The sequence below is a fragment of the Jaculus jaculus genome, chromosome 13, assembly GCF_020740685.1.
Source record: "Jaculus jaculus isolate mJacJac1 chromosome 13, mJacJac1.mat.Y.cur, whole genome shotgun sequence".
Classification (NCBI taxonomy): Eukaryota; Metazoa; Chordata; class Mammalia; order Rodentia; family Dipodidae; genus Jaculus; species Jaculus jaculus.
Window position 1 is genome coordinate 84,952,179 of NC_059114.1, and position 14,309 is coordinate 84,966,487.

The following is a 14,309-nucleotide window of genomic DNA, read 5'->3' on the forward strand; positions in this document are numbered from 1 at the left end:
TATACCTGTGTAGATGTTCACTACTTTACACTACTTCACACTTCATCAATATAGGCAATTGTGCCATGAGAGTCATCACATTAATACATAGTCACCCTGCATTACCACAGACTATTTCACAGTGTCTGAAGAGCAGTTTCGTAGATGCTTTGTGGTTTACTTCTAGAATTAATAAAAGAAAATACTATATTAACTTTTATTTTGAAGTAATATTCTGAAATTTTTATTATAATGAAATAATATCAGATATTTGTTCCTAAGTAATTATGTAGAATTTGCCTTCAACAATTTTCAAGTCCATCTCTCTCTCTCTCTCTCTTTCTCTTACACATACACAAATATATATATATATATATATATATAGTGAGTCATCAGAATGTATAGGTCAATATTTGCTAAAGCTAATGTTTTCTATCATACTTTCTATATTAAACATCACGTTTAGTTGATCTGTTTCCTTTTTATATATTTTTTTTAATTTCACTGGCATATATTCATTATATTTAATGATGGGTTTCATAAAGACATTTCCAATAAAGCACATTATAAAATCTGACCATATTGTCTGAAGTATTCTTTACCCACCAGATAAGTGCGTGTCTTTATAAAATCTAGAATTCACAAGTCAGAGTGGGCATGCAACGTTTGCATTTTTCAGTGAGGCTAATTTTTCTTAACACAATGACATCCAGGTGCCCTTCTCTGACTGTAGAAAGCATCTCACTCATCTATACTAGTATCTTTTGATATCACAATTTGATTCCCATTTTTCTGTGCATAAAAACACCTCATTTCCATTCTCCTTCTCTAACATACTGTTCCCTGTGTAGATACCAGAATGCCCATATAATATTGTAAACTACATTCAACTCTGTCCCACTGGAAGCTCTTAATATGATTTTCCTATTTTCCCATAATTCTCAGAGCATCACCATGCTCTGAGCTGTCATGACCACTTTAATGTCATTTAGTTACACCTTCCTTCACTCCAACTGTGCTTATATTACTTTACTCTCCATTCTTCAACACATAAAGCACATTGCTACCTCCAGAAACTGCTTTTATGCTCAAATCCAGGAAAGGTCTTTTGTGCTTTTGCAGGCCTGGATCTTCCAGTTGAGTCTTGTAGCTCTCTGAGTCCCCAACAGGGTGGCCACTTTGGGCTGACAAAACAATACTTTTAGTCTTATTTTACTCCATTCATTTGTTTAATTTTAGCCTAGGGATTCTGAAGTGAAGCCCTCATGTCCACATGCTTGATCATGTTTTGGTTTGATCATTTTTGCCATGTGCCCATGACAGAAGCATTAGACTAAAATCTTTATTGTTTATGAAGCTATTCAGAAAAGACTATCACACATGAAAGGGTGAAATGTGTACTTTATAGATAACTGAATGAGTCAAAACTATTTTTTTAAATCAAATAATACAATACACAGAGCATTTTATTAATTTTGCCCATGATATAGCAAGGTTTTACTGTTTGTTTTTATTAAAGTGAAAATAAGTATTACCACAGGATGTTATTAACATTTATTTTAAGAAGTTTACACTGTTGTTAAATATATAACTTCTCATTGTTTCATTTATAAACAATGAGTTCATCTTAAATAATTCATATAACCATCACTTAATGAATTCTTGGTATAATTCAGAAAATTATCCAAGTGTTTTATAAGTTATTTTGTTTAATTTCCAAGTCCTAGAAGTGACTAGAACAAGGGTATAGCACTGATGATCAAATAGTTTATTAATATATTTTATTTTTATTGATTTATTTGACAGAGAGAACGAGGGAGAGAAAAGGGAGAGAGAGCGAGAGAATGGATGCACCAGGTCCTCTAGCCACTGCAAATGAACTCCAGACTAGTGTGCCCCTTGTACATCTGGCTTACGTGTATCCTGGGGAAGAGAACCCAGGTCTTTTGGCTTTGCAGACAAATGCCTTAACTAAGCCATTCCTCCAGCCAATACTCAAATTATTTAAATTCAATCCTTCATAATCATGTTGTAGCAAATGTGAAATTAAAATTCAGGTTAACATTACAATACGTGCACATATTTAACTTTTGCACTATGCACTGAAAGGATTAAGAAAACAATATGAAATTGGTATCATTATTTAATTTCAGTCTTTATTCTAGCTGTTTGTGTTCACCTATATAAGCCCAGATATAGGGCAGTATTTGTGGCAATGAAATGTATTTTTTGTGAAATTAATGATTGCAATTTAAAAATTAAATTATTGCGTCCACATGCAATGGAATATTACTGACAACCACAGTCCCACCAGGAATGAAAAGGGAAAACAAGGATAGATTGGAAAGAGGTTAGTGGGGGGAGTGAATGGAGCGAGGGAGGGAAAGAGAGAGATAGAGGGTTTAGAGAGTTACTGATAAAATCAGAACTTAGAACTTTGGTGGACATCATCTGAAGGAGAGAATGAAAATAGCACAGTAGAAGGGCAAAATAATAGAATGTCATAATGAATCAGAGCTAAATGCCTCAAAAGTAAAAGATAAGTGAAAATTGCATAGTGAATACCAGGTCAGCCTCGATGAGAGCAAGACCCTATCTCAAACAATAAAATAAAATAAGGTAAATTAAAAAAATGTTCAGCTAACTTCCAAAAATTAATGGATTGTCTACACAAAGAAAATACAATAAAGATTTACTGAATGGGCTTGAGAAAAGCTTGTGCATAGGAAAAGCCAGTCTAAGCCACAGGAGGAGATAGTAGAAAACAGCCAGATGGGAACAAAAAAGAGCAAACTCTGGAATCACACAGACTATGAGAAAGACCCTAGGCAGGACAAAATGTTCTCACAGGCAGATACAAAAGCCTTGGGAAGAAACGTGTTATGTGAGCAATGTTAATGGAATACTATCCTATCCTTAATGTTTCTGGAACAGCTGACTGCAAAAAACAGTAGTCAAGAAGGACAAAGGCAACAAGCATGCTGTGTGGTCTATGGCTGGATGGCCAGGCCAAATATACCAACTGAGGAAAGGGTGACATGTCTTTTATGGGCAAACCAATTGCTCTTATTGGACTTGAGGTCCACTCCATGGGAGGGATTTCCTGCCTGGAACTGAAAATCTAATCAAAGTCTGTGGTGGTGCCCAACAATTGGCTCTCTAAATACTTTTATGCTTATGTCCACATATTAATGCTACTCACGCTTTTGGTTAGAGAAGCTTCTTTTTTCAGGTAGTAGTGACTGAGTGACTCAGAACTCATCATAGTGCTAAGAAGCGAGTAAAAACAAGCACCTTAACTGCTAAGCCATCTCTCTAGCCCCAGATCTCACGTTTCTTTATGCTCTTTTAGGTGGAAACAGTTCCTTTGTCCTTGGCTATTTTGTGACTCTTATAAGGATGGACTAAACTTGTTTTCATATAAAACACATATAATGCCTACTAATATTTTTATCATTCTATTCATATTTTCTATTCAAAGAAATGCTACTTCATGTGCCATTCTTAGCATAAGAGGCATACAGACACTTTAAATGTCTGTCATTTTTCTAGTATTCACTTTGATCCTCTATAAAGTAGTGACCACTTGCTCACGGTCCACTTGTAAAACTCCCTTTGCATGCACACAGCTACCATCTCTCTGCTTTACTGCTTCAGCCGTTCTTGAGAAGCAGATAATTGCGTTCCCAACTTCCTTCCTGAAGCCCATGATTGGCAGATGCATGAAGCACTGTCTATATCTCTGTCATTACCTTGTAAATTATAATTAAATTTACTTAGTAAACTTCTGTGAAGATTAAGTCTGTGAAAACGATAGTCACTAGCAAATTTTACTGATGAAATCCACTTAGTAAATTTCACACTTTATTCTACATACAATTACTGTTGAAGTGATAGCTATCACTTGTTTTCCTACATATTGAAATGATACATATTTTTATTTGCCTTTATTGAAGAGCACACTAATTGTTTGAAATGTTAAGGTGAGTCACAGTAGCAAAACATAGCGTTATTATAACAGGAAGTCTAGAAAGAGCATATTATTTACCTAGATTGGGTAAATTAGAGGATTAAAAATACCATATTAATAAGTTATCTTGTATTGTCTTAGATCATATTCCCCTTTTAATTTAGTCCAGTAATAAATATGAGATTTTGTGCTACATAAACATCAGAACATCTTCCTTGTTCCATTCTCTGTGAACTCCTAATCCTCCAGAGCTCAGAGGCTTTAATTAAAAGGAGCCTATTAACAGTTTAGTTTGCAATGTACTTAATGGGTTGGGCAGCTGACATCTCAATATGAAGCAAGGCAATTGGTGTTCAATAGAAAAAAGTATGATCCTGAGGACTTCTCCAAGAGTTCACTGGAAGTTCTTAAAATATAAAGGTCTCATCTTTACAGAAATTGGATTTCTGCTTTCACAGTCCTCCTTAATGACCCATTTGAATATTTACAGGAGGTCTTCTTATATCATCAATCCAAGCACTCTCTCAAATTAGCAGACTTGAGTGCAAACTCTAAGTCAATTATATACCAAGTTACACTATTTATTTATGTATAATTTACATTTTGACCCCTTATCCTCATAAATAAATATTATTCCATAATTTTCCCTCTGTGCCCTCAATAAGCTAAAAGTACACAATTAGTATTCCCATTTTATATGTTCCTCTAGCCTGAAGAGAAATGCAAATGGGAAACATTGCACACTGATAATCAAGTATTATTTTATTAACTACCTCACTGGCATTTAAAAATCTTTTAGGAGTTAGCTGAGGAATCACCTCACAAAGTACATAGGCAATTCCACCTTCTTAAAATCAATAGACAATGAAAGTGCTGAATCTTCTTATTCTATGTAAACTATTTATGAATAGAAATGTACAAAATGTTATGTATAATGTATATCGGTTATTAATTAATATGGCATGGTTTGAGCATATCTTACTATGTTAGATATATTTTAAAACCAATTTTATTTATGATTTTATTTGCTTACTTATTCATTTAAGACAGAGCAACTGGATACGGGCACACTGGGGCCTCTTGCCACTGCAAACACCCTGTAGACACATGTACCACTTTGTGCACTTAACTTTATGTGTGACTGGGGAAGTGAACCTGAGCCTTCAGACTTTGAAAGCAAACACCTTTAACCTCTGAGCCATCTCTCCAGTCTCTACTTTAGATATTATACATTAGCAGTGTTAAGAAGAATGAAAAGATGCTAGATATTACATTTTTCTGAGATATATTTGGCTGGGATAATTTTGTAATATATTTAATATTTGTTTGTGTATATGTATATCTGTTTTTGTGTATAGAGGTCAGAGGATAACCTCAGGTTGTCTCCTCTTTCCTTCTATCATCCTTGGAGACAGGGTCTATCTTGCCACTGCTGCTTTAAAGTTTGCGATCCTCCTGGCTGTGCCTCCCATTGCCAGCAACATGTCACGACTGATAATACATATGTGCTGCTTCACGTATGGATTTACATAGGTGTTGAGTAGGATATGCTACAGTCCATAGGCTTACAAGTGTCTTTCACTGCTAAGCAACCACCCTAGTTTGTAACACATTTTGATTTTAAAATAAAACATGAAAAGGAGTTAAATTGCATGGATACAAATAATATTATATAAAAACTTTACATTCTATGAACCTTGAGTTCATTCTCTATGACTTTCTAAATTCTTTTTATAAATTATTACATATGTATATATGTGTGTAAATATTTCCATGAAGAATAATCATATGAGAGCCATTAGGTATCACTACGTTTTTAAAAATTCAAATACATATCCATACACGTTTCATTAAAAGTATTTCCACCCCTTTGTACAGACACCGAAGATTGGAGTGCAGTTTCTCAGTGTCATGTGCTGTTTCATGCATTTAGCATCTGGTAATTCTACTCCTGGGATATAGTCATTCCATAATATCTCCTTCTTTAAATGAACTTGTGTAACTTTGAAAAGCAAAACAAAGTTGAGGGTACATGAATATCCCTTACCTTTATATATATTTGAAAGGCAATAATGTTCACTGCTATACCACCAACACAGATGCCTATGTACATATTTAAGGAGAGAATTAAATAATGTTGCATGGAATCCAAGGACATAAGGGATATTAACATTTGATATTCATGCATCTGTTCTGTAGAAGAACTTGGACCTGTTAAAGTTCTGTTACCATACCATTTCTTTCATTAAGTTGACAATACATATATATACATAAAACAAAGTTGACTTGGTCACTGCTCTTCCAAAATAAAAGACTAAACTTGGGAAAGAAGGAGAAAATTTAATTTGTCTATATGCTTTGCTTAGACTGAACAAGGCCCTACAATGTTCACACTACTTGTCACAATTTACAAAAATGGCAGTCCAATTAGTTATCCTAACTTTTGGCTCTATAAAACATTTGATTTTGTTGCTTCTAATTATTGGTGAGAAAAATCTACATTACAGTGGAACACGGTACCTCAGGGAGGTAGCTTCTCCATTGGCAGCCACTCACGCACTCAGGCTCTTCTCATTCTGTACACTTTCTCCCAAATCTCACGCCCGCACAGCCCTGCCACGGGCTTGGAGCTTCACCAGGAGGCTGGGTGGAAGGTAAAGACGGCCGTGGGGCTGGAGCTGACTACTCTCGCCTCTCAGTGTTGTTCTGCCCAAGTCTGGCCCTGACCTAGTGCCCTGGAGTGGACTCAGCGGCAAGTACCCCTGCCGTGCAGAAGATGCAGGGTGAAAGATCAGGCTGGAAAACAATGTTGGAAAGAATTTTGTGGGTGCTCTTGACGTTTATTAAGATAATAGACCAGCTAGAAGAGTGAGAGCACGTTGTAGTAGAGGCTTCTGTACAGCACTGACTGGTTGAGGAAAAAGGAGGAGACACTAAGATCCGAGTGTCATGTCTTCAAGGAAATGCTAAGTGCAGAATCACCTTTCAGAAGTTGCATGCAGAGGTTTAATTTCAGGTCGTGCAGAAAGAGTGATCCCTTTCAAAAGCTTGCTAATGATGGAGCAAGAATAGTGTATAGCTCTATACACAGTCACTACTTAGAGTGGTACAATGTATAGTCTATAAAGAAGGGCCCGATGTCATGTAGAAAGTCAAGCTTTTCTTTTGTGTAACTGGACACAACAATCTCAGTCATGCAGTCATACAGGATGACTCTGTGAAGACTGCATGCTTAGATGAGGGTCTAAGTAAACAAGCTACCAATTTTGAACATTATGCTTTCAGAGATTAGTTCCTCTGTGGTGGTCTCACTAAGTTACCTTGGCTAGCCATGAAATTTCCATCCTCCTGCCTCAACCTCTTGAGTAGCTTGGGTTAAAGGCCTGAACAACCAGACATAGCTTCACACAACATTTTTACTGTTATGTTATTTATATAATTTTACCATCTTCTGATACATATGGTAATTTTGACATATGTAGTCTTAATTGGAAGGGGATAGTAAGAAAGATAAATGGGAGGAGGGAGACAAGGAAGAATGGAAAGAAGGAAGAGAAAAAGAAAGGAGAAAGGGCAAGAAATCCAGTTTTTAAATTGTAACCACCTTGACAGGAATGAGCACCCATTTGTGTGTTCCTCCTTTGAATATTGAATCACAAGGCATTAGAATTTTCTCATAAATCTTCTCAGAGAAGGAAAAGCCTAAAGCTACACTCTAGCCAGAAGAGGCACTTATATCCCAGTCTTCACATGATTCAGATAACTGGTCAGATCAGCTTGCAGAAGAAACCAAAGCCAGGACAATGATGTGTCAGAACTAGGCAGGACCACACCTTGCTCAGGACTGCTTAGTCATGCCAATGCCTGGCCTCTATTTAAGCCTAAACCCTTCATTGCAACCTCATGATTGGACTGGCAGACATCACTGACCCTCTTTATTTCCTCTTCACAATGTGACCACGTTGAAGAAATCTCTCTGCTTCTGACTGCCATTTGCTTGGTCTGTTTAGGACACTGGCACAGTGGCTGAGCCTAACTTGTTAGGGCTTCCAAGGCCCAGGATGCAGCCCTAACTATGCAGCAACACGATCTCTGGAGCAAACTTTTTAAATCCCTATATTTATATATTAGAAGGACAGTCTAAAGCATTTTGAACAGAGCGCAATATGCAAAAAAGAAAGATGTCAATGAAATTATTTTGTTCTCTTTTTATATTGAAAAAAGTGGTAAAACTAAAATTTTATATTCAATGTTATAACCTTTTCAGTGTTCACTGAGGTTTATTCCACAGGCTTTTGGGTTTGTTCAAGTGAAGAAAATATAACAATGTAAGTATACATCTGTGGAATACATTGCTAATTATGCCTTAAATTCATGTTACTGAAATAGGCATTTAGATGCTACTTCCTTTAAAAGCATTGATTGCCTCCTCACTGTGCCCACAGACCACCTTGAGTCATTAGAAGAACAAAACCTCAATGCACAGACCTGCCAAGGATCTGTACATTAATTCATGAGGGCAAGGCAGCATGCTGAAGCAGCAGTAATTATCTCATGGGAACCAAAGCAATGAATAGATGAACAATTTATTGGCCCACTTTGGAGAACCACCTTGAGGACTTGAGCTGAGACAATGATGGTCGGTGGTAAGCAGCACAACAACTTGACAAGGACGGTCTAATTACCAGTTTTCTTCTAAACAATGTCTGAGCACCCAAAGACAGACGTAAATTCAAGGAACTCCTGGAAGGTTTCTCTTCCCATTGGGGCCACATGAAGTTGTACTTTTTGCTCTCTCTGGTCTCCTTAATTGTTAGGGATAGTGTATTGGGATTCCAAGAGCCTGGAGTTTTGTCTTAAAATTTCAAGTAATGTTACTACATGCCAATCTTGTGTTTCTAGTCTGAATATGGAACAAAAATTAAATAATGAGTCCTGTGTGAATGTGTAATTATCATTTCTAAGTATCCACTATGAAATTATCCTGAAAGCTGTTTCTCAGAACTGAAGTCTGAACCAAATGAAATAGTTTCCTTATCGTTCTGCATACTTCCAGAAAGCCATGTTTTCACTTGTTGAACCATAAACTCACAAGCTATGTTGGTTTCTTTGGGTGCAATTTTCCAAGTAGTCTCAATTTTCCTTGAGACCTGGCCTTAGAAAACTCTGGTTCTTTTTTCAGTCACACAGGGGTGGTCAGATGGCAAGTCCGTGGGAGATGCTACCATCATTATGGTAGGTGTCTTTCTCATTATAGGGTCCAGGTGAGGGCAATACACCTTTCCTTGATCTTGTGATCTTGAGTAGGTGGCCTGGTTAATCTAATATGGTTTTAATATGCCAAAATATTCATTTCATGTGTGTGTGTGTGCGTGTGTGTGTGTGTGTGTGTGTGTGTGTGTGTGTATACATGCGTATGTGTTGTGAGCAGTGTGCTGTGATCTTGCCTCACAAGATGGAGGCAGATGCTACTCAAAAAATGGAATCAACCAGGGTCAGGAATAGTCTGAAAATTCTCATCTCAACACAAGATGGTTGGGACAGCTATTTTCCACCAATTGCATGGAAACAAATGAGTTGGTTTCTTGGAAAGAGAAATATGAACTTAAAGGGAAGAAAAAAATGTCTGTGGAAAGAGACCATATTTTATGTCTAGAAAATGGAACAAATATATTCCTATTTGTTTTGTTTGCTACTTTTATTTCAAGTTTTAAACTTGAAAAGTTTCATTTGTAATTTATGTTTTTGAGCTTTTAGGATGACTACAATTATTTGGCTGTCTGAGTAAGTTCTTATATTCAAGTGGAATGTATTCTTAGTTTTTTCAAACACATTAAAAATGATATTGGTATTTTAAGTATTGATTAAAAAAAACAAAGGAATCTGTGTGCCATCTGTTAGGTTCATGTGTATGGCCTGTTTTTTTTTTTTTTTTTTTTAATGTATTTCAACAGAAGACTTAAAACCACTAGAATTTCTTAAGATTAGTAGCTTTAACATTCAAATGTAATATTTTTAGTAATGTTTTAGTAATATCAATATTACCAATATTTTGACTATTACTAGCAGAAGAAATTCTGACTATGAATGTCCTGGTTTTATCTGTTATTAGCTACGAATACTTGGAAAATATAAGCATTCCTGGCTGGAGAATGAATTCATGATTCCCTCCTCCTACACTATTTCATGAGTAGAAAGTCATTCCCAGGGGACTGTGCTGCAAGGAGCAGTTTGGATTTAGTTCGTTTTGTCAAGAAACTAGTCTATCTACTTGTTGTCCAAGAGGGTGTTGCCGAGTATTTATGGAAAATGTCACAATGAAAATCCACACTATTATTTCCTAGGAGACTTAAAATTTTATCCATCTTATTTTCTTCTATGTGAAGTTAAAAATGTATAGAAATTGTTGCTCAATATTATTCACAACAGTTTCCTTTGAATAATATAGCTCAATTATTATTTTTGTTCTTAAGGTCATAAACCCAGGAGACCACATTCTTGGTGGAATAGAATAAGGCTAAGGACACATGGAGGCTCTGATGATAGAAGGAGGCAGGGTGTTTGGACTTTTAAAAGCAGGAAAATTTCAATCCCTAATGGCTTGCTAAGTCTCTTTAAAAATTCCTTTGCTACAAAGTTGTTCATACAATCAGCAATGTGTAAAATTTAGCCTGGCTACTCTCTACAGGAGAATTATTTAATTTGGTGCTTATCTTCACACTTAAATCAAGCCACCATGGAAGTCCATGGCTTGATTATTACAACACAACCCAGGGAGAATTGCAGTGCTCTTAGTGGATTCTACAAGATTCTTGGAATTGACTTTATAACTAGCTAGTTCTAATGGCTAGCACTTAAGTTAAATGCAGTATGAACTCAAGCAAAATACATCTTTTATTTCTCCCTTAATAATGATTGTACCTAACAGTACATTTATTTCAATGTGTCATGAGGTTAGGTACTGCATTCCAGCTGTGTTATTTTCAATCAACATATGCTGCTAATTAATTGACATTAAAACTATGCTTCCTCTATATTTAAAGTTAGTTTTAGACACAGAACACATAAACTAAAGATAAAATTAAGAACAAGCACCCACTTGTGGTAGTTTGAATATGATAATTTGAATTTATGACCCCATCGATTTAGGTGTTTTATTAAAATTGAGTTTGTAACTTGGGTTTCCAGCCACATGGCTGAAGGAGGTATCACTGGGGATCAATCCTAGAGTTCAGCCCTAAGTACGTTTGGGGCAGATCTGAATTCCAGCCCAGAGGTGGGGAAGGAGCAGTTTGAGCTCCAGATGTTCGTGCTTTGGTGATTTGTTGTTGAAGGCTCTGTGCATGGGTTTATGAAGGGGAGATGGCTACTGCAGTTGATGGCAGTCCCCAGGACACTGGAGGCTTGCAGTCAACCCTCTTCTTCCTCTAAGCTGTTTCTGGATGGATGTTTGTCTCGGCAATGAGGAGATGGCTATATCATCACTGCACAATATTTGATTTGTTTTACATTTATTACTTTTTTTTTTTTTAATTTATGTGGTTCCTTGGCAAACGTGGTGACCTTTACCTTAGTTACTGAGATGTTTTGGCCATTTACCATGCTGCATCAATCAGGTAAGTTTGGCTTTTCACAGTCTTTAAGCTAAGAGCATATAAACGCTAAAGGATGGCCTGGTGTGGTGGCGCACACCTTTAATCACAGCACTTGGGAGGCAGAGTTAGGAGGATCGCTGTGAGTTTGAGGCCACCCTGAGACTACATAGTTAGCCTGGACCAGAGTGAGACCCTACCTCAAAAAAAAAAAAAAACTAAAGGATGACACTAACAAATGTCTTTACTCCAGCAATAGTCTTCCTTATGTTTTTTTTTAATTTTTTTTTTATTTATTTGTTCGAGAGTGACAGATACAGAGAGAAAGACAGATAGAGGGAGAGAGAGAGAATGGGCGCACCAGGGCTTCCAGCCTCTGCAAACGAACTCCAGACGCGTGTGTCCCCTTGTGCATCTGGCTAGCGTGGGACCTGGGGAACCGAGCCTCTAACCGGGGTCCTTAGGCTTCACAGGCAAGCGCTTAACCGCTAAGCCATCTCTCCAGCCCAGTCTTCCTTATTTTTATGTCCCTCCATTGTGGCCTAGATTTTCCTTGCCAATCACGATTAACAGCCTGAGAGAATGTGTTCATGTCCGAGCATGACTGTATTCAGATGTCAAGGGGACAAAGGGCCCAACCGCAGCCTGAACTTCCAGTTCAATGGGAGCTTGTATGTCTTGATGGAGACAAATATTTTGTTGGTAAATCTTTCTGCCTATTAGTGGCTCATGGCATTTCCATTTCTACTCCTTAACTCCTGTTCTCATATTTGAATATGAATGAAATAACACGGCAATGCTCTAACTGAGCTTTGAAAAGTCTCTCACATTTGTTGGAAGCTGTTGGTGGAAATAGGAAGATAAGTGGACTCCACTAATGGAAACTGATCTCTATATTTAATTAGTTATCAAGTGAGTTCTTTCATCAGGAAGAGCAATGTTAAGTGGACCATCATGATGATAGCTGAGACTTTAACTCAGGCATTACATTCAAGAAAGGTAAACAGGGCTGGAGAGATGGCTTTGCAGTTAAGGTGCTTGCCTGCAAAGCCAAAGGATCCAAGTTCAATTCCCCAAGACCCACATAAGCCAGCTGCACAAGGGGGAGCACACATCTGGAGATTGTTTACAGATTGTTGGAAGCCCTGCATGCGTATTCTGTCTCTCCCTGACTATTTCTCTCTCTCTCTCTCAAAATAAATAGATAAAATATTCTAAAAGACATTAAAGAAGAAAGTTAAACAAATATTAAAAATATATAGTCAACTAAGAACAAATAACTGTCCTTTATGTGCTGGAAATTATATGAGATAAACATCGTACAAGAGTAATCCATCCATGCCAAAGAATCAGTGCTGAAGTCTGTTCATATTGATTGAATCAAACATCATGGCTACAGCTAAGTCATCCTTGGTGGAAGTCCACCTTGTTGAGCTCATGTATAACCTTGGTTCTTTATCTCATGGTTACTTCATTCTTAAGCCCACTTGGGCAGTGGCAGAGATTGGTGAAGCAAGAAGATTTCTTAGCATCACAAAAAGCCATTGCAGCCACGTCATTCTTCAAGTCTTTTTCTTTTCAGGCTGTTTTTGTAGAACATTACCATGGGCACAGGTTTCTTTCAAGATCCCTCCAGATCTATCTTGGAAGCAGGCCATGTAGTGGATTTGGTTAGGGCTTGGAGAAAACCCTAACCCTACATATTTCAACCTCTAAAATGAGTCACCAATCTCTGAATGACTTCTAGTAACATGATACCAATCTTGCTTTCTTATTTTGTGGGGAAAAATGAACAAATTTTAATGGGCTTCACGAAAAACATGTAGAGATCTTGCAAACTGATTAAAATGCCAGTTCACTTGTGCATTCCCACGCTGGAAAAGGTCCACAGCACATGCATGGAGAACGGCTTGGCCAAGTCTGATCTGGACCTGAGCCAAAAGAAGACTGATCAGCTAACATTCATCAAAGCTCTTGTTTTGATCAGTAGCCAACATTGATCGTTCATGTCTTTTACAATTAGTGTGCATTCCACACCTCTACTCAGTGTGCTCTCCCTCCTCATGCTGCTTTGGGAAAGAATAAATAGAAGATCAACAAGTTTTTGCCTGAATCATAAAATAATTTATTATAGAAACTCTCAACCATTCTTTTTTATACTTTTTACATTTTTATTTTACTTATTTATTCATTTATTTATTTAGAGAGAGAGAGAAAGAAAGAACAGAGAGAATGGGTATGCCAGGGTCTCCAGCCACTGCAAAAACCCCCAGACATATGCACCACCATGTGCATTTGGCTTACATGGGTTCTGGGTTGTCAGACGTGGGTCCTTAGGCTTGTCAGTCAAGCACCTTAACCACTAAGCCAGCTCTCCAGGCACCCCCTTTTTTTGAAATAGTGTCTCCTTCTAGCCCAGGCTAACCTAGAGTTCTATGTCATCTCTGGCTGACTTCAAACTCACAGCAGTCTTCCTACCTCTGCCTCTGGAGTGCTGGGATTAGGCATGTGCCACCACACCCTGCTCAATCATAGTGTCATGCAAGAGATTTGCAGTTTGTAAAATGTGGCAATCTGCGACTATGATATGGAGATGTGGCTCTCTCTATGATTCCTATTAAAAAATTATCCACTTGATTTAGAACTTTCCACTTATAAAACTTAGTGATAATTTAATATACTACCTGTGTACCATGGTTTGAATATATAATGACCCTCACAGGCACAAGTGCAATGACTGAGAGCTTTCATACTCCTGCAGACCAGGC